At 44.2% G+C, this 20,622-nt stretch overlaps 1 protein-coding gene and 1 non-coding gene across 6 annotated transcripts in view; one reads left to right on the top strand and one right to left on the bottom strand.

Moving 5' to 3' along the window:
• Nucleotides 1-296: 296 nt before the first annotated feature.
• TRNAE-CUC (transfer RNA glutamic acid (anticodon CUC)) lies at nucleotides 297-368 on the bottom strand. Its single transcript has one exon. It is a non-coding gene; the product is annotated as a tRNA-Glu (tRNA).
• Nucleotides 369-3,199: 2,831 nt separating this feature from the next.
• The window catches only part of NCOA7 (nuclear receptor coactivator 7), a 98,665-nt gene continuing 81,242 nt past the window's right edge, over nucleotides 3,200-20,622 (top strand). For 4 of the 5 annotated variants that reach the window (XM_052781154.1, XM_052781155.1, XM_052781152.1 and 1 more), the window contains exon 1: nucleotides 3,200-3,390. The gene's annotated coding sequence lies outside the window, so the exon portion shown is untranslated. Of the gene's footprint in view, nucleotides 3,391-7,768; nucleotides 7,885-20,622 lie in introns of those variants that run through there. The other variant, XM_052781153.1, reaches the window with a different exon arrangement.

The raw sequence follows: 20,622 nt of genomic DNA, 5'->3' as shown, positions 1-20,622 counted from the left end.
AGAAACCCTGTGGGTGGGCACGGGGTGTCCGTGGGCGGTTTTGGGAAGGGAAGACTTCCAGACAGACGCTGCACCCGGGCACGCTTCCCCCGCCTGCCCGCCCCTGCACAGGGCGGCGGGACTTCGCACGCTCCCTTCATGCGCGGCTCCTCCAAACTACCGCTTGCGTCTTAAAACTCGCTTCTGGGCAGCAGTCGGCCGATTGCTCCCTGAATTGTAAGAGCAGAAAGAGAAGTTTGGAGAGAATCCTGAAAAGCAAAAGGATCAGGGAGGGAGAAAAAAAAAAAAAACTTGTTTTCCCTGACCGGGAATCGAACCCGGGCCGCGGCGGTGAGAGCGCCGAATCCTAACCACTAGACCACCAGGGATCCGCATAAACACCTTCCCATTCCTTCCTCAAGAGCTAACTCCCATAACCACGCCCCCGCGCCTCACCGCCCTACTAGTTTCTCTTCTTCGTGCTCCCACCTCCCGGCCAGTACCAAGTCCCGGAGGCAGCTGGGTGTAGGGAGGGACGTTCCATTCCACCCCACGGAAAAGGGGGGGAGGGCGCCGGCAGGGTGGGGCGGAGGGAGGGCGCCTCAGGCGAGGCGGGTGAGGGCCCTCGCCGTGGGCGGGAGGTGGGATGGCGGCGGGACGGAGCCTCCGGCCCTGCCGTCAGTCCGGCGGTGCAGGAGTGGGAGCAGGCGTGCCCCCCACGGCGCGGCAGGCAAGAGCTGGGCGGCCGGGGCCTCGGCGGCAGCGGGGTTGTTTTTTGCTCGTTTCGTGTTGCCTGTTCCCGCTGTTCCTTACAGGATAGTCTCCCTGCGGGCCGTTGCCGCGGCGGCTGCGGGCAGGGCCTCGTCAGCCGAGCGCTCTGCGCTGCAAACCCCGGCCGGTGGCAGCGTGCTGGTGGTGCTTTCCCCCGCTCCGTCTTAACTGCTTTTCAGGCAGGCGGTGGAAACAAAAAGAGCACAGCTTCGCCGGTTTTCGACGTTTGGTCTGCGGGGGAGAGGCGATCAGAAAGGCCTACCTCAGGTGGGAGCCCGTGGCTCCCCAGAGGGAAGCCTGACTGGCCTTGCGCTGCCAGGGCCCTCTTGCAGGATCGACAGGAATCTGGAACTTTGCTTCTTTTGGTGAGGTTTCTCTGAGAGAGGAAGCTGGAACGTTGCTCCTTTTGGTGAGGTTTCTCCGACAGAGGAGTCTGGAACGTTGCTTCGTTTGGTGAGGTTTCTATGAGAGGAGTGGGAACTCTGCCGCGGACGCAGATGACATCTGCATAAGCGCTTTTTCCTCTGGCGTGTTGATTTCATCGGCAAAGTAGATGTGTGAGCCGTGATAGCCAAAGTAATTTTCCCTGTTTAAGCAGTGGCCGTAAAATACGAGGGTTTGCTCTACACAAGCAAATTCTCTAGTTCTCAAACCCTCTGCCTCTGAAATGCATTATATGTGAAACCTTTTCCCTGTTAAGATAGATAAGCTTCAGACTTCATGCTTGTGGGCTATGCAAATATGCCTTAGCTTATCTTGAAAAGCTTTAGAGTCTGAAAGCAAACCTCTTTCTTCAGAGGTGTACTGAGGAGGTTTGGGTGTTTGGTTTCCATCTCACCAAAGTCCCTGTTCAGCCAATGGTTCATTTCATGCCAAACCTTTCACGGTAGCAGGCTTGAACAAAATGTGTATCTCAATTGTGATGGAGCTTTCTTTTGTCCAATGTGAGCAATTTTACTATGCAATGATGTAGATAACTTACAAAATGTGAGGTTCCCATCAGGCCCTATTAGATACAGTCAGATACCTTACATCCTGCAAGAACTGCGCTTGATGTGTTTCGTGATAGCAGCTTCTTTGGTAAGACGAGGGCATTTCAGTCCCTGAGGAGACAAAGCTATGGAGCACTGGAGACAGAGCACAGCTCAAACTGAGGTACCACCAGGGCCTGAGGTGACTGCAGAGAGGGGGACGTGGTTAGGTGGGAGAGGTCACCTGGTCCCAGCAGGTAGTCTGTGCCCCTTGTTGAAGAGCACGGCAAAGTGGGACCTGGTTTCCTGTAACTATGAGCCAAGGGAAAATTTGCCAGTGCAAACGTAGGGATGATTTTGGCCCCAGAACCTGCAAGGAGCACCAACCAAATATTAAGGTGGTTCTATACCACAGAAACTGAGCTAGCTTTAAAGGATTTTGTATGCTTCACTAGCTCCGTGGTTAAAAGCATAGGCTTCCCCACCCTGGATGCTTCTCAGGTGGGTTTTGGAGGGGTCGTGACTTTTGTGCTTCCATGGCTGTGATGCTAGCAGCACTTGAGACAGCTAAGTTAAAACTAGGGTAGGTCCACGTCAGCTGCATTTGGAGTGTTGAAGACGTGTGTTACAGAAGGGTCGTTGCCACTCTTTGTTCTTAGAGTACCTCTGTTGTGGGACACCTCAGAGGAATGCAGGGGTGAGCCCCCCAATTCTTAAGCTGCCTGAATGACAGAGACAAAATATTCCCTCTGACAATTTCAGAAAAGCAGCTGACCCTATGAAAGAGGGGATCTCATGGCTGATGGCAGGGTGGGCAAACGTGTTTCGTCCACGTCTTAGGAAAATGTTAGATGTAGAAAAAAATAATTCCTGCTCTGTTATCATATAATCATAGAATAGTTTGGGTTGGAAGGGACCTTTAAAGGTCATCTAGTCCAACCCCCCTGCCATGAGCAGGGACATTTTCAACTAGATCAGGTTGCTCAGAGCCATGTCCAACCTGGCCTCGAACACTTCCAGGGATGGGGCATCTACCACCTCTTTGGGCAACCTGTGCCAGTGTTTCACCACCCTTATCGTAAAAATATTCTTTGTTATATCTAGTCTAAATCTACCTTTTAGTTTAAAACCATTACCCCTTGTCCTATCGCTATGCTTGACAATTAGCAAGTTATTTTCAAGATGTGTAATGTATCATACTAAATTTCTATTACCCAGTGAAAGGGTCGTTGATGACAGCTGTAAGAGTAGTGAAAACTCTAATGTATGTACTAGAGAAGTTTCACTGAAATAAGAAATCTTTTCCTGGATGTGAACCCAGGTTGTGGGGTGCGGGGGGTTGACCACTAGACCACCAGGAAAGTAGCACTGAGAGTCGTATGCTGTCTAGTTATTTTTAGAAATAGCTTTCTTTTCTGTACAAGTCGTGTGCACTGACAAAAGATTATGCCTCTTCTCTGGTTTCCTATATCTGATAGAGAAACGCATCAGTGAAACTGTCAGCGATTCAGCCTCCTGCCAGCGCAGAAGCAGCCAGTGCCTGTGCCTGCATCCCCGCTATGCTAGTTGGAGAAGAATGATCCTCCTGAAAGCACCAGGGAAGGAATGTCAGAGGCCGATGTTTCTTTTCACTTAACACAACGGAACGGCAGTGTGTCAGTAAAACCAAGTGAGTAACATTCAATGCTAGAGGTACTGTGCCCCAGCTTTCAGAGTTTGGTATGCAAAGCTGAATTTTGGAACCTGAAAAATCAGAGCGATTACTTTAAATGCAAGCTGTAAAGCAGCATGCAATTAACTTGTCTGTTCCATATGAATATATTACGTTTTATTATTACTTTAATTTGCCATGTTAATTGATGTGTGACAGTAGGTTTACTATGTGAAAACAACTAAGAATAACATCAAAGTAATGTGCTAATTTACTGAAAGTGTATTATTTGGGTATGCTTCTGCTGTATAATGGTAAGTACAAATTGTCTTTAGTACCTGGGGTACATGCTTCAGCACTAGTGAAAATCCTTGATTTGCACAGAAGCTGTAAATGCTATTTATAACTATGTGTAATGTCTGCATTTATCACTCCTCTCTTTCCTCAACTGTGTATTTCATCTGGGAAGTCTTGGCATTAACTTTTCTTCTTTAAGTTAGACTGCTTTAAAATTTACATCATCCCAGTTTCAGGGAGGTGTAGAGGAGAGGGAAGGGAAAGATGATGCACAGTCTTTTGCTGGTTTATGTTTAATTTCCATGTATGGTCAGAATGATTACTTAACTGTTAGATTATAATGATTTTCTGGGGGAAAAATACCATTGTGGTTTATGTTTCTTATATCTACTTTCACCATAATAGTGTTTTTATGGAAAGAATCTAAGGAAAGTCTCAAAAGGCGTTGTCCAAATGTTACAGCAGTTCTGATACTCCAAGATCATCTTCCAAGCTGTACAATGACTTGCTCTATCTTCTTGTATTTTAATTTAAGTAGGGCTAGAGGGCAGTATGTGAGAATTTGCAGTGTCATGTCTTAATACTGTGCAGACTAGGCATTCACTATTTACAGAAAATATTTTAAAGATCCTGAAGAAAAATGGGGGAGTAACTCACCAGCAATACTTTTATAAATAATTGTACAAGTTCTTGTATTGTTTTCCTTGATCTTCCGTTCTTCCCCTGGCACCGTATTTGGTCCAGGAGAACCTGTGTCAGCTTTTTTTCTCTTAGCCTGTGCTAAAATGCACGTGGTTCTGGGGTTCGGGATAAGGTATGGCGGTGGGGTGCCCACTGAGCTCAACAAAATATCTTAGCTGAAACAAATATGACTTTTTTATCATCTCCTCATGTATCTCAGCAGATTCCTTTTCTTTTACAGTCTTTCTTCTGCAGAGCATTTTGGAAGCAACTTCTGGTTTGCTCTACTAGACAGTAGAAACGGGTGCACAGAATCAGTTATTAGGGGAGAACTTCTTATAAAAGTTTCAAGCTGCGGTCTCTTTCTCTGTCATTTTTCTGAAACTTGTAGAAATTTTCAGTAACTCGGTCAAATTGAGTTATATCCAGACAATCAATTCAAAGTTACAGGGTTAGTTGGGGACACTCAGAAAATTCATCATTACATAAACCGAAGAAACTAGGCTAAAAATAGCAATGTATTGTTACAGAAGTCAACCCCCAGTGCATGGTAGGATCAAGCAGAGCCTCAGTTATGCGTAAAAGTCTGCCTATATGAAACCTATTTTGTGACTACTTCATGGTGAATAATTGTAAGAGTAATTGGGGAAAAAACAGGATGACTGCTAATGGCAAAAGAAAAGATTGGTGTCACCTTTATTTTATACCTTTTCAAAACTGGACTGTTATGGTATTCAAGCTCATCAGTGTAATGATGGCAGGTTGTCTTTCTTAAATAAATGAGCTGTAAGCTAACAGTTACAGATGTTAAAAAAAAAAATTAATTACATGAACCACACATGAGCAACACGGTATTTTTTTATATTAGTGTCAGCTGATCTGAGTGCAGGCCATAAACTTCTTGTCAGTACTTCTGACAATTTTTTTCTCTGTAATGTATGCAGCTCTATTAATATTCACTGAAGTGCGTATTGTGGGAGATCAACCCCTATTCAAACACTGTACTTAAGTATCCCAAGTCTATTCTGTCTTCCATGTGTTATTATACATGTGAGTTTGTGTGAGTAATCTTTTTCAAGGGTAAAAATTCACAATTTGGTAGTGATTAAAAAAGCAAACCTGTATTTTATCTTCATCAAAATAGTGCAATAAGTGATAAACCAAATGTGCCCAATCCTGAAATGAACGAGCGACATGAATTTAAGATTTTCTCAGATATTCTAAACATTGATATCACAAAGACAATTAATAAAATGATGTTAGATCATTTGTATTCAAATCAATTGCCATGGATCCTATTGCCACGAGAAAGAGCAAACCATTCAGACCATCTTCTATCCGCTATGCTATAGAGAGACCAAAACTAAATTTTATTTCAAAGGTTTTATTTCGAAGGTGATGTGTGTGTATATAATCGTTTTAACAGATAGTCAGGCATTACCTCTTACTTCCAAACTCAGTAAAAAAAAAATGGTACATTAGATCCCACTCACACAGTTTCTTCCAATGACATGAAGTCTGTGGGTTGAGCTCCAGGCAATAACCCACAGTGCTATAACCAGAACTTGTATGATGCTTCTGTTCCAGCCCTAGCCTGCTTATTCTGCTGCTCTGACAGGAGGTTGAGTGATTTCTTCCCCATGCCAGTAGGCTAGAATATGTATTTGAAATGCTTGGGGCAGTGTAAATACCGCAGAAACGTGTAGTTTCTTTGTCTGCTGTATGGAATCTATGCATTGTCCTCATAGAGCTTTCTACACAATGCAGTAGAGGTGCTTGGAACAATGACGGACAGTGAACTGGTACATTAGGACAGAGACAACTTTTCCTGGAGCTAAAATAATGTGTTAGTCACTGTCATTGTTGTGCAAGTTCAGCTGAGAGCTAAGTGGGTTTTCCACACTTGGATGGATAGGGCTGCATATCTTCTACTGCAACTTGGCAAATCCGAAAGAAGTCAAGTAAGCGCTACTCATTTAGGTCTGCAGTTTTCTTCCTCTTTTTTCCCCCATTTTGTTACCTAAGCAGTACTGGAGGAGTAACTGAGAGCAGGGCCCCATTCTGTGCTGCATTGGAGAATCCTCATGCCAGTGAGGTCTTGGAGATTTTAACCAGCTTTGGGTTTGCCTGTCTGTTGCCTGCGTAATAATACAGATACAAGATGTAGTAACTGCGGTATGCCATCAAAATGTATCCTCTAAGCAGGAGACTATGTTTTAAAAAAAATCTGCACCTTGTAAAATAAACTGTTTTGGAGGAAAAAAAAAAACCCAAACAACCAAAACCGATGCAAACTTCAATTTTAGCTGGAAGTACAGCAGCAGGTTTTGTGGAGTAGTGGAGATGGTTATTGTCCCCATGCTGACGCTGAGTGGTAGAAGGCACATGCTACGGGTAGGGCAATGGTAGTGGTGGGAGGTGGCTGCATGTCCATATTGGAGTTGCATTCGGTCCTGAAGTTGACACAAACGATTTTGAAATGGATCTTTAAGCAGCTGCTGGGTTAAAAAATGGGCTGTTGACAGATACCCTTCTTAGTTAAAACTTGTTGGATGTGTAACATTATAACTACTAAGAAAAATGGTTCTGATGTTGAGACACCTGCGCACCACTTGCTGTTTTATTTTTGCACATTCTTTTAGTACGTGTACGTATATGCTTTGCGTTTTAGTTTATGCAGGTATCTGCCTATCTTCAGGCTTTTGAATTGCAGAATTGGGGGTTTAATGGTGTTACGATACCGTGGGCCTTTCCCTAAGCTTTCCGCTCTTTCAGAGCTGGTTACTGACCGAAGGAGGGAACAAGAAGCTCTATCTTGTTTAGGCTAGCCGCAAACGTCTAGAAGGGTTACCTGGAGTTATCTCGGGTAAGGGAATGGAGTTCCTGGTACCTGTAGCAGGTTTTGGGGGCTGGGCGAAGAAGCCTGCGTGCTGGCAGCGTGGCAGCAGCAGATCCAAGTTTGCAAGGTTTTCAGTTTCCCAGGGATCTCAAGGCTTTGCCTAACCTCCATTTCCAAAACGGGCTGTTTTGTTTCAGTACTGCCCTTGAGAAAACTCCTCTCCGGAGGCAGAGCCCGGCGCTTGGGCTTTATGAACAAACGCTCCACGCTCGGCTTTTTTTTTTTTTTTGGCCCCCAAGACAGACCCCTTTCCCCAGCACAGGGCTTGCCCGCGCCGCGCCGCGCCGCGCCGCGGGGGGTGGGTGGGTGGGTGCCGGGTTCCGTGAAGCGGCTGGGGAAAAGCGCACCGCACCCTTCCCTTCCCTCCCCTCCCGGCCCGCTGCTCCGCTCCGGGCCCCTCTGCCGGGGCGCTGCGCCCTGCCAGACGAGAGCCCGCCGACCCCCGGCCCCGCAGCCGGCCGGGAGGCGGGATCGGCGGGGCGGGGCGGAGAGCGGCGGGGCTGGCGCTGCTCCGGCCGAGCGGGGAGCGCTGCAGCCGGCGCTCCCGCAGCCGCCTCCCGCCGCCGCCCGGTAGCGGGGCCTGGGCACCGTACCGTGCCGCGGGGCCGCCATGCCACCGCCCGCCCGCCCTGCAGGTGCGCGCCGCGGGGGAGGCCGCCTTATTTTCCTGTTTACGCCGTGCCGAGGGGAGGGCGGGGGGCGGCGGGAGCGTCTGCTCGGCCACGGCCTTGTTGCCGGGCGGGGGGTGCGGGGGCCGGCGGGGCCGTTTGCCTGCTCGGTTCGTGTGCGGAGCCAGCCGGCCCGGCGTGGGGAGGTGAGGGGCGGCCCCGCGCTGGGGATGCGTTTCTGCTGGGGCGTGTGTGTGGCCGGGGGGGGGCGGCGGCGGCGGCGACCTGCCCGCCGTGCTCAGGGTGCCTGCGAGCCCCGGGTTTCGCCTCTGCTGCCGCCTTGAACCGGCCGAGGGAGCTGAGCGGATTGCTTTGTTGGCTTTCACGGCCCCAAAGCTCGTTTATTTCCTCCCTCCCGAGATCTTGGATGACTTACTGGAATGTTCCAGGCTGTCTCTCTCTCTATTAATTTATAGTTTCAGGTTGTCATGATTAAGAAGCGCTGCCGGGGGCCAGAGGTGTGTTAGTAACTGATTTTTGTCTCTCTAATCTGGGCAACGGACTTTTCTCTCCGTGCCTCGTCATACGCTACTTCGGAGTTGTTTTTCGGCTGCAGGGGCTTACCTGCGTGTTGGTGATGCGCGTGCAATATTACAGTGCTAAAGGATGCAGTAACTGTTTGTCCTCTAGGTGATGAAATAAGATGATGAACGCTTAGACTTGGTAACAGGCTTTTACCACGTGTTTACTTTACACGCCACAATTATTGTTGTCCCATTAAGCAGTCATACGTTTCTTGTATTCATGCGTAATGATGGACTTTTAAGATGGGTAGGTGCCCATTAGTTGATTATGGTTTGCCTCAAATCCTGTGACCCAGACTAAGGGCCTGTGTTTGGATACTTACAATGCATATTGATGAACTCTCCCAGCATATTGAATCAGCAAGTGTTTACATAGTGTGGAAATCATGTTTTGCTAATATTGTTCTTTTGGAGGTGTATGTATACACACGCAGACTTCAGAAAATTAATGGAGAAGGCAGTAGAAAATGCCAAGAAAAGTATGCGTGCCTATATACTTTCTGAACGAAAATTACTTTATCAGAAATATATGTCTTTAAATGTAAGTCATGGTTAAAAATATATAAGTCCTAGTGCATTTTAGTCTGCTTTCTCTTTCATTCTTTTACCTGGAAGATGTCCATAAATATACACAAAATATTTTAAGGATCTAAGCAGGCAGGTAATGTTGGTCCTGGGAAGAGTTGTATTGAAGCTGTTGGGACTGCTTGTAGACAAAATGTTGTCTGACGGCTTTTGCCCCCAGCTTTTTTTTTTTTTTCAAATTTTTTCTTTTTTTTTAATAACAAATCAAAATCTTGGGCTTGGAAGGAAATTGTATGCTTCAGTTAAATTCAGTACCTTTTTTTCTTGTTGTGTGTTATGTTAGGAAAAACAACGCTTCTAGAAATACTGATTTGTCTAAGTCAGTTGTGGGACACAGTCTCTCAGTCTTGCTCCTTGCCTCTGCCCAGTGTCCTGTTCTCACTGCACCAGCAGCCACACTCCCATTTGGATTCATCACATCTACTGCCAAAATGATAAGTGATTCCCTTTGGAGTTGAAGTGACTTAGAATTGATTGGAACAGTCGTCCTCTTGTTGTATAGGAATATGGCTTTCTTGCTTTGTGTATCCAGGATTTTGAAAGAGAAGAGTACAGTTGGCTGGGGATTGGCTCTAGTAAATATTTGGCTAGCTTAGGGTCCTCACTTCAGTGGACAGCTTGCAGTGTTAGGGAATAAGTTCCTCTATTCAAATAAAGGTAAAGTCATTGGGAAGTGATTTGGGTTGGAGAATAACATTTCTTCAAAAAGGTTATTAACAAAATTGTGAGAATCCTATAGATGGGTGCTGCAGCCAGAGTGGCTGCCTGCAGTCACCCATCTGGGTAAGTGTTTCAAAGGTGAGAAATTAGCGTGAGCCTCTGCAGCATGATCTGACACAAGAAATTACTGCTCCAGGTAGCTGGAGATGTTCACAAATGATAATTATGATGGAAATGAGGGATGGAGGGACTCAATTTCCCTTTGCTTTCCAGTAGGCATTGAAGGAAAGCTGGAATATAACCAATGTCGAGAAAAATGGTAAAACTCCCTGTCTGGCATCTGGGTTGTGTCCTCTGTGTCTCAGCAGGTGCCCGACGCAGCAGTAGGCAGTCATAGTCCTCGGCTCTACTGGCAGGGTGAATCTAGTGTCATCACCCAAGAAGCAGCAGACTGACAACTCTCTTATTCCTCGTGATCAATAAGCCAAAAAAGTCTAAGGCTTTATGGGCGCAGCTCTTGTTTTAGTGAGGTATCTGCTCGCTGGTGTAGTCATTGACAGTGGGGATGGCTGCCTGCCACAAAGTTGGTGGTTTCTCGCTCCCTGCTGTGAGGGAGCTGGGCCTCGGGATCTGTGCCCTTGTGGAGGAAAATGCACGAGTCATGCTGCTGCTGCTGTGAGTTTGTCCTGGGCGTTAAGATTGCTTTCCCAAAAAGAGAAAACGTAACACTACAGTTGAGGAGTGAAGTCAGTGTTAAGAGCACTCACTTAGGTGGCCTCCTTTGACCAGGAAGAAAAGCAGGGTAGGAGAAACAAGTTTTCACATTTTATTATGTTTTTTTAAAAATCTGACTGGTTTCCTTATTCCCATGTCATTTTTCCCTAGCCGGATTCATGAAACAGTGAGGCAGTGACAAAATTCACAGCAAGCTAGAGGGATTATATTCCCCCCACAAACGTAATGTTTCAGATCGATACATTAAACGCATACATGGCAGTATTCTTTTTTTCCTCCTTTTCTTTGCAAACCCTTCTGATTGTAGGCAGAAAGCTATCCTTCTTTGTTCTTGATCAAAATATCAGGCGGTGTGAGTGGCTGTGCCGCTGCTGTAAGGTGTCTGCTATGAACTGTTTGTTCAGTTTTGGGGAGGGCAGCACGCTGCAGCGGGGCAGGGGGCTGTGGTTGTTTATCTGCAGGTTCTCCTCTGCTTGCCTGCAAGGGCAGGGTGCAGGCAGGCTTCGTGGGGTCTGTCAGTACTTCCTGATGGGTTGCAATGCAGAAGGTAGTAGAAAGTGCCAAGAAGGGTGAGTTACTCCAGGTGCAGTGCTTTGCTCTCGCACCTGTGCTGCTCCCAGTCTCTGACCAAGCTTGGAGAAATAGTACCAGTATTTCAGCTTAGTACCGTATAGCATCCTAGTGACATACGTGTACTTATTTGAGACGTAATGATTTGTCATGGAACCACAGTTTATCCTTTAGGAAGACTTCTGGCTTAGACTTGAGCTCTCAGTGGATAGAGTACTCATCGTAATCTTAGTAAGTCTTTCTGATTGTTATTTATCTTGTTTTCAAGATGCGAGCTGTGCTTTCAGTTGCATGCCTCAAATTCCATGTGTTGTATGGTCCTATGGCCTTGTCAGCTAGATGCAGCTGTTCCTGCTCTCAGTTATACTGTCCCCTGTAGTACTCACGCCTTGTAATTAAGCATTAGGCCTCCTCTGGTATGCTACACGTAGATCCCACTGAGGTGCCACTTTTTTCCTTTTATTGCCTTTCTTATGGCTACTATGTATGCTTTACAGGTTTGTTTTTCAACATCCTTTTTGAAATGCAGGTTGTATGACTACCCATCATATTTAAGTAATGGTGATATCAACCTGGTTTAGAGGAACAGAAAACATCCAAGCTGAGCAGGGAAGTTATACCTGTTCATACAGGCAAGATTTGCGTTTACCTTTTGGTTACAGTGTCAAATTAGGATTGTTTATGTTTCATTCTGTGTTCACTTAGCAGGATTTAAAAGCCTTTTATTAATAGCTACGAATTTCTAGAAAGGAAATTTTCTTACAGTGGTCTCACCCACTAGTGACTGATTTTGGGATCTTCCCGTAGTGTTTCCGTAGATATCTGAGAGACATTTCCCTAAAATCGAAGACTCCCCGGGCAGACAAAGAGCTGTCCCAGTGCAACAGTTAGAGGAAATGACAGCTTTGTTTTACAGAAGTTCACAGTGAGAGCTACTGCTTCCTTGAACTCAGCCTTATCTTAAGAAAAGGTAATTTATTCCCTGACTCATTTTTCAAGTAAATTTAACCTTTTCTAACAGTGCTCTCTCTATCTGCTGCTACTCCTTGTCTGTTTTTTTTTTCTGCGTGCTGTCCCACATGCCATCTGTCTTATTTTCTGGTTTGTTTTCTTTTTAAATACTCTAAGCTAATGCAGCAGATAGAAGTATGAATATTTATGAACCTTCACTGCCACCTTCCTTCCCTCTGAGGGGAAGAGGTGTGGATGGCTTCCTGCCAGGTCGGATGATGCTGTGATTGCAGAAGCTAATTGGGATCTGCCCAGGTTGTTACTTGGAGGGGATGCTACAAGGAACAACTCGGTATTGTCAGTGGCTCAGCAGTGCTTGCATGCTGTGTCAGTAGTCACTGTGCACAAATAATGTAGTAGGTAGCACTAGTCTATTGCTGTAGTTAACGGTCTCATGGTCAAGTAATGCCCCAGTCTGGTGGCAAGGGCTTTATTTTACCATCAACTTAAGAAGTAGCATTTTATAATGCTTTTTAAGTAGCTGTACTGATGCCAGAGACCTGGGCACTTCTGATAAAGCTGGGCGTAATACTGTATGCAGGTTTTCGTAGCTGTAACAAGCTCAGCAAAGATTTGTAGGCCAGAGAGTGGCTTGGTTTTTTCCTTCATGCTTTCTCACAAAGGTTCAGATAATTCAAAGGAGCATTGAAGAGTATAATAAAGTAATTTTACACATTAAGATTATTTGTATGATATTTAGAATATATATTAAAAAGAAACTCATCACTTACAATATATAAGCAATGTTTGACTTTTTGTACTCCCTTTTTTTCCATCCCGGTTGCTGATCAAACCTTCTGCAGTGAAGCTGGTGAAGACTGATGGCTAAAGGTAGCAGCTATGATAACTCATGACATAAAATCCAGGCAGTTCCATCTGTCCCAGCTCCAAAAGCTTCTGAAATGCCGGTGTTGCCCGGTAGATGCGTGGTGCAAGCGGTGACATCCTGGTAACAATGGGTGGAGAACCCAGGAGATACAACTTTGACTCTTACTTTGTTACAGAACAGTGTGCTGAAACGTGTCCAGGTATGTGGTGAAACATTGACTTTGCCTGCTGTAAGCCAGTCACTTGTGCAGATATGGCCCAAATAATTACAACTGTGCAACAGCTGATGGACATGAAAGTCCCCTTGCTGCCCAGATCTGTGGGCTCAAGTAGCAAGCAGTCTGAGTAGTCATCAGAGCAGTTAGGAGATGAATTCGGAACCACAGAAGAATGACGGGTGGCTTTCTGACAGTGTGGTTACCCAGTCCTTGTGCTTAGGTATCAGCTGAAGAAATTTCATTTGATTTACAAGTAATTTGGTTTTTTGGTTTCGTGGTTTGGGTTTTTTTGTTTTTTTAGTGTATGGTACTGAGCTGTGTTGGTTAGGTATGCCTTGTTGTCAGGGGCGAGTAGGTGGTGGGAGGTGGCTGGCATCATCTCATCACTGTACAGAGGCTAGGCAGGAACTCGTGGTGGCATATAAATTTGTGTCCTGCTACAGTCATGCTTACAGGATGGAAAGTAAGATCTCCTGTGTTGGCCTACTGCCAATGTGGTTGCTCATTAGGGCACGTTTGTTTGCTTATATACAGGAATTCTGGATTCCTTAAAATTGAGCCCTGCTGCTAACTGATCACTCAGTGGTTAAATTTTTAAGTGGGTTATTTGTTTTGAAAATTGGATTTCCCTTTGTAATGCATTAGTTCTGTTAGTACAAGTAACACATCGGTTGTCATGAAAAGAGATTAAGCAGCTGGAGATTAGTTTTCTTTTCTCCTGCTCTGTTGACACTGTGCACTTGACCCTATTGTGTAAGTAGTAAGTTTCAGTGTTTTGTCAACTAGTTGTGTCCTTTCCTGAGCCCTGCTCTGGTAGTTCCCAGTCCCAGGCTGAGCTTGGCAAGTAACAGGCAGGTTTTACGGGAAGGGGACTGGATACTGATCTTGAGACCAAAATGGTACAGCAAATACAAGAAATCCAGAATCTTCTACAGGGAGGGTGGGAAGAGCAAGTAACATAAACCCCAGGAAACAACCAGACCTTAGGCAGTGGCATGTGTTGGAGAATTCTCGTGGGCTCCACAGATGGTGAGCTGTGGAAAAAACACTGCGCCCAGGAGAGCGGTTCCTAGCCCTTCTGCTGAACTGTGAGCGTGCTTTGGATTAAGCTTGTGAGAAGAGCAAGGAAGGTGCGTTCCCTTCCTTGTTTTCCTCCTGGGAAGGAAATGCAGACCCAGACCTGGTAGCAGGGGCACGCTGCTCTTCGCAGAATGGGGCCCTGCTACACTATGAACGAGCTGCGATTGATGAGTGCCCTGGGCAGTCTGTGCAAATGCCAGTGGAAAGCCAAGGAGGTTTGCAAAAGGAAAGCTGGTGGAGCTGTAGGGGCTACCTGTAGCACCAAACCTAATTTTAAGGTGCTTCTGAGGAAATGTGTATTTCTTTGTACCTGGTAACTGTAATGTGTTCATTTTGTCACTTGGACCAATGTAGGATTTGGGATGTAAGGGCTTCAAGTTATAAAATTTATTTCTTGGGCAAAATTATTGTCATCCCTCAGTAAATGGTAACAGGCCTTTAAAAGCCTCTCTTCTGGCTGTGTTTTTTTGTTGTTGGTTTTTTTTCCCCAGTATCTAGAAACTTTGTAAACAATCAAACTTCCATGGATGTCACTGAAATCAGGACATCCTGTCTTGTACTTCAGTACTGAGTACAGTTTTTAACTCTTAACTGCTTTGCAGTCAGCATTATATTGCATTTAAAATAAAAGTTTTACCTGGTACTGTGTTTTGTAACTGTTTAAGTTTTGATTCCTTCTTCATCCCACATACTATTTGTTGTGAATTCTGTGATGAAAGAGCTATGGATGATTATTTTCTCACTGAAAGGCTCTAGGATGACAGCATACTCTGTTATAAATTGGAATTTACTTTATCTGGCCTTGAAACATATCTTTCTTCCTGCTTCTCTTCACTGTTTTTTTTTCTTTCTACTTCACTGAGTCCAGCAAGCAGATAGCTCAGAAAAGCAATTTTGACCTGTGGAACCTAGTGCCAGATATTACGTCTTCATTAGGTTAGCCCGGCCATGTGTTCAAATTGGAAGTGTGCATTTTAATCCTAGGTCTCGTAATAGTTATTGGTAGGAACATGAATCTAGCTCTGGGGTAATACACTTCCCACAGGTAATGTGTCAGTCCTTTTTAACTACAAATCACTAATGTACCCATATGGGGTAGGTGTAAGCTGCTTTTCCTGTTTTTTTTTAAAGGTATAGGTCTCTACCCAGTTTGGACAGATTTTCAGAGCAACTGTGAAAAGGTCTGAGTTGCACTCTGCCAAATTTTGAGTTTTAATGCCAAAACTGGAAGCACTAGAGCCCCTCAAAAAAAGAGGCTTTAACATGAACCAAAAAACCCCCCAAAACTTATTAATACATTAACTGTTTTGGCTGGCTTCAACTTGAGCAAGGGCAAGCAAATACTTTGATGTAGCTATAAACAAGTGAAGACAAGGTTTTGTTTGAAATGTGTTGGGCAATCTGAAACACTTGCCATTACCAGCTATGTTGGGCGTAACTTGTGGTGAATGGAAAGTTAGCAGCCTTCATCTTTGGGCCCCAATTCTGCAAATGTGTGCTTAGGTATTACAAGCATGACTTGGGTGAGTGAGTAGTCCCTCTGAATGCACCTGGTACATGAGTAGGGAGCTCAGCGATGTTGTGGTACCTGGTGATGTGGCTGAGATGGCTTCCATGAAAATGCAGCACTGGAGGAATTGAAGCTATTTGTAAAATTACGTCAAATTTTGTGAAGATTTTTGTTTGGTTTGGGTTTTTTTTTTCTCAGCAAAAAGAAATATCTAGCTTCAGAAATGCTGAGTTACTTTGTCGATACTGTCAGTGTAAGATGTTTTAATTTTAGTTTCAAAATCAGCCTGTTTTCTTCAACAAGAGCACCTAGATTCAATAATAATGTTTAAAACACTTGAGTAATCTGGAAGTAAAATATATACTGCTGGGTTTTTACCAGAAAATTTCTACACTTCTGTTTTTTATGCAACAGTGCTCAACTTTAATAAAGTGTATTTTTAACTTTTTGTTGTTTTTTTTAACTAAGCCCTGAACCATCTCACTGACTGAACACATGCAGAGTTGAACAAATAAAGTCCAGATTAGATATGCTGAAAAAAGGATAGCATATAGCTGTTTTGTATGAACCATTCTGTTGTTACGTCTTTTCTGCATACAGAGAAATAGGTTGCTAACTTCTATTTACCTGAATAATTTTGAGCAGACACTTAGCTGTGCACAGATGGTTAGAATACAGAAAAGTAGAGAAAACTTATTTTTCTGTTTCTGGAAAGAAGCAAGCAGCTATTCAGAGAGACTCGCTAATTTGGTAGGTAAATGTAACTGTGCTATGGTATATAGCAAGGGGAATTCAGTTTGAGAGGGGAGTTTTTGCTTTGTGTATAGTGCAAGGTGACTTGATACAAGGACAGAAACCAGGTGTAGTGTTGTACAGGAATCCGGAGATGGAGGAATGAAAATGGTAGGATAATAAAGGTTTTAAGGATGTTTCAGAAGAGTAACACAACTAATCATTCTCAGTTACACAATACCTAAAGGAATTTTGCAAGGAAATAATTAGAAACATTGCTGCTTTTAAAATGGGCTTCAGACTATGCAGTGGGTAGAGGGTACGATTTACTGTCAATTGTTGTAGTTTTAATGCATCTAACGCTGCCAACATCTGAGCACCTGTGAAGCTGTGGTGTAACACAAGGTCACTCTCAACAGACTGTAATGCAATAAATGTTGCAGGTTAAGGAGTTGAAAAATAAACAATGAAGGTTTCTAGTGTTAATCTTATACATCACAAACGTACAGGATTTTCTGTTACAATTAAACTTCACTATGTTACTTAATGTACAGTGTATGCAATGTGACAGTTAAGGTTGCTATGGAAACCTGGCATTTTGGTTCTGTTAACGGTGTTTCAGATGGGAAAACATTTGCATTGCATTACTGCGAGACTCCTTTCTACCCCCACTTCTCAGCTCCTTTGGTTCTCAGCTGGGAGGTAGGTGACAGAAAAAAAGCCATGGCCTTGAATTTGCATGAGTCAGGGTTGATTGAAAAAAGGGATGTTGACCTGAAACTTAAAAATTATAATTTTTCCTTCAAGTAGCTATTGCATCTTGAGTTGCTTTTTGAAGTGAAGAAGTATTTAAATGTTAATCTTTCACAGTGTAGTGTCAGTGGGCTGTTAGTTTCAGGGTCTTTTTCTAAAAATTTGAAAATGATGGGTACTTTCTAAAGAAAAGTTTCCAGTAATTTTCACAGCATGATTATGAATATTGTTGGAAATGTACTTGACCTAAAAAATAGTGACCAGTTCTAATACTTCCTGTTAGATTGATGTTTTTTTTTCATATTTTAACACTTCCCTGTTGCCTGGCCTTATTCTGTAAAGCATTGAGAACATGTTAACCAAGTCTCATTGAGTACAATGGGAATATTTACAAATATAAACGTAACTTTACACTTAATCATTTTGGGACCTAAACTAATTGTAAGTAGGAGGTGATTTATGGTACCTGTGATTTACGGTGCAGGTATTTGTGCCAAGCATCAAGCTGCATCTTTGTGGTTTAAGTGGCTCTTTGAACACCTGTCTCTTCGTGCTCTGCCTCTGCTTTATTTACTGTTGGTATAAATGCCTTTATTGGGTTGGTGAGAAAAGAGCTGGGAAGCGAGAGTGCCAGTTTGCTGTGAAGCGGAGAACATGCATTCATTTTTCATAGTCTCTCATCTCATGAATGCTGGCCATAGGTCTCAGCAGCACTCGTCTTTCAAAGTGTGCGGTTGCTGAGGCCCACCAAACAAAGTCGCTGCTGTAGGAGTTAACGTTGACGGTTATCTGCCCAAGCTTTCTGCTGCAGGTCTGCCTTCTGTGGCAGAAGTAAGGGTGTGCTTGCAGTTCAGCTGTGTGCAGCAAAGCCCGCTGGAAGTGGGTGTGAGCTGACATGGCAGGATACAAACTGAACTGCAGATACAGAGCTGCTTCTGCTGACTCTGCTGCAGGTAATTTGTGTGGTAATTTTGGGTGGAGGAGTGGTAGCAAACAGCTGAAGTAGGTGAGAGGGAGAAAGGCAAAGGGCCATAATACTGCAAACTGGCAGCTGCTTGCTGCATGGAAGTATTTTAACAGCCTGAGAGGCGAGCGAAAGCCCAGTTTCTTTGGCTTGGCACTTTGGCTGACCAAGGTCCCCTTGATCGCCAAAGGACGTTTGCCGTGCATCTATCTGCAGTAGTGCTGCTGTTTCGCCAGTGCAAATCCTGCTCGAGCCCCGCGTAAGCTAATTCACAGAGGCAACTCTGATGTATGGCCAGGCCTGGGATATGTGACTCTGTGGATCCAATGGCCCTTAGCAGCATTCTGTATATGGGACGTAGGGCAGTTCTTCTGGTTGCTCACCTGGCATGGAGGTGGCACCAGGCAGTCAGATGATTTTGTTTGCTACCTGACTTGCTCTCGTAACACACTGCTGCGTAGGACTGGTGAGGATGGAGTGACTTTCTGTTTGCTGCTTCTGTCCCTTTGCTTGGTTCAGAGAGGGGAATCTAAGGAGGACTTGGTCATGTCCCATAAAAACCTGGTAGAGAACCCGTAACTCTTTGGCTCTGGGAGTGATGTGGTTATCTGTATGCATATGTTTTGACCTTGTCAAAACAGATGTGCAGGCTTTCTTTGAAATGCTTCTAAACAGATCATGAAACTAGCAGTTGTTACGGCCAAGGAACGTGCTGGTGTCAACTGCCAAATCAGCAAGGTAGTGCTAAGGGTATTGTCTAAATGCTAGTTGATGTGTTGAATGTTCATCCATTTTTATTTTTTAGAAAACTGCAAGTACTTGGTGTTTTAGTTGAATGCTGCAAAGCACATACATAGAATGTGTGTATGCCCGTATGCTCCAGGGAGAGGTAAGAGAACAGTGACATCTGTCTTACCCTCTCTGGATGCGGTGAACTGCATCCTCCTCTTGTTCTGTGGTGGTGGAACTATGATGCTGTACACGAATTTAGGATCTGACTCAGAAATGCAACATAAACTGTGATGGAAATGCCTTAGTATGTGGCGTAAGCACAGACTTGATTTCATTCAGCAGGTGTCCCAGGGCCTTGCAGTTGTAAGATCTGTGGTTTTGTAGTAACTTTGCAGAATGACCACAAGGTTCTTAGGGATCTCAGTCTCTCACCTGTAAAATGAAAGCAATATTCTTGACGAGGAATGTTTGAAAGGCTTAGCTTTTTAAATAAAAATAGCTAAAATTTACTGGAATCTCAATTAACTGGAACCAGCACCCTGCAAATTCTTGGGTGTTTCAGTTGTTTACATGTATGAGGTTTTCTGTATTTCAGTGGCTACAGAGTTCATTTTGTTCATCCAAATGCTGATGGTTTTTTGCTGCCTTGTACCTTTTGTTACGGTATTTGGTAGGCAGAGACGCCTGTTTTCAGTCAACAATCCATGAAGATGCAAGATTTGGCGTGTAAACTCTGCATACTGCATATACCTGTACAATGTGAGTGTGAAAGGCTGCAGAGTCTGGAAGGCTTGGGCTTGATGCTTAATTTTAACAACTGGGGTGGGTTGAAACAGGGCATACAAGAAAATGAAGGTGTTAATTATTTTAAAACTTCTGCAGCAATATTCTTGTTGACTTAAACATGAATGTCTTCCCAAGTGGCCTGATTTCAAACAGCACTGCACTTTTACATTTGGTGTGGCATAGCACTCTACCTGTTAATAGTTTACAATGTGTTTTGTAACCAGTTTCTGTCTAGTAACTGCAGCTGAGTTACACAGTGAAATACATTGTTCCCTATGGAAAATGCATCTGGTGATATTCAGCTGCCAATGAGGGAAGATTAAATCTGGATGTTTTTCCTTGACAACCCTCACTGGTGATATGGAATTTCTGGTAGCTTTTTTGCTTCCCCTTATTTCGTGTGAAACACGACAGCCCGAGTTAGTCAGCAAAAGTCTTTTCCCAAGCAAGGTAGGCATAATTCATCTGGGATGTCCATTGGAGCTGAATCAAGTTTTGTTGTTGTTATTCTGTTCCTGAATCAGAAATGTTTCTGTTACATTGATTCTCATTTATTTTATTTGAACTTTGTTCATGTGGATAGGCTGTTGCAGATGCAGTTGGTGAGTTGAAGGTGCTCTAAGCTTAGCCTATTCTTACTGCATTAGTAGGGAATGAAAATGCTTGGACTGTTAGCTTACTACACCTCTGTGGTGGGGATAATAACCTCCTAAACATTGCACCAGTTCCTCAAGAGCAAGGCTGTTTGTTTCCTTTGCCTATCTTATCTCCAGATCTTATCTTCACTGTCCTTGAGAGTCCACAGGGTGCAATAGCTACATCAAATCTCTCTCCTTCTCTCCATTTGGAGATAGAGAAATTGTGATACTGGTCTGTGTTTAATCTGAGCAAGAAGTCCAGATGCTGCTTCTGCATACAAATTTATTTTCAGTCTCTTAATTTTTGCATTTTAATTATTCGGGGATTTTAAGAGTGCACCCTTGTTACAAGAAACGTGACAGGCTTAATACTTTAAAG

This window comes from Harpia harpyja, chromosome 3 (assembly GCF_026419915.1).
Source record: "Harpia harpyja isolate bHarHar1 chromosome 3, bHarHar1 primary haplotype, whole genome shotgun sequence".
NCBI lineage: Eukaryota > Metazoa > Chordata > Aves > Accipitriformes > Accipitridae > Harpia > Harpia harpyja.
Note: the sequence above shows the minus strand (reverse complement) of the source record. Positions and strands in the feature narration are given on the sequence as shown.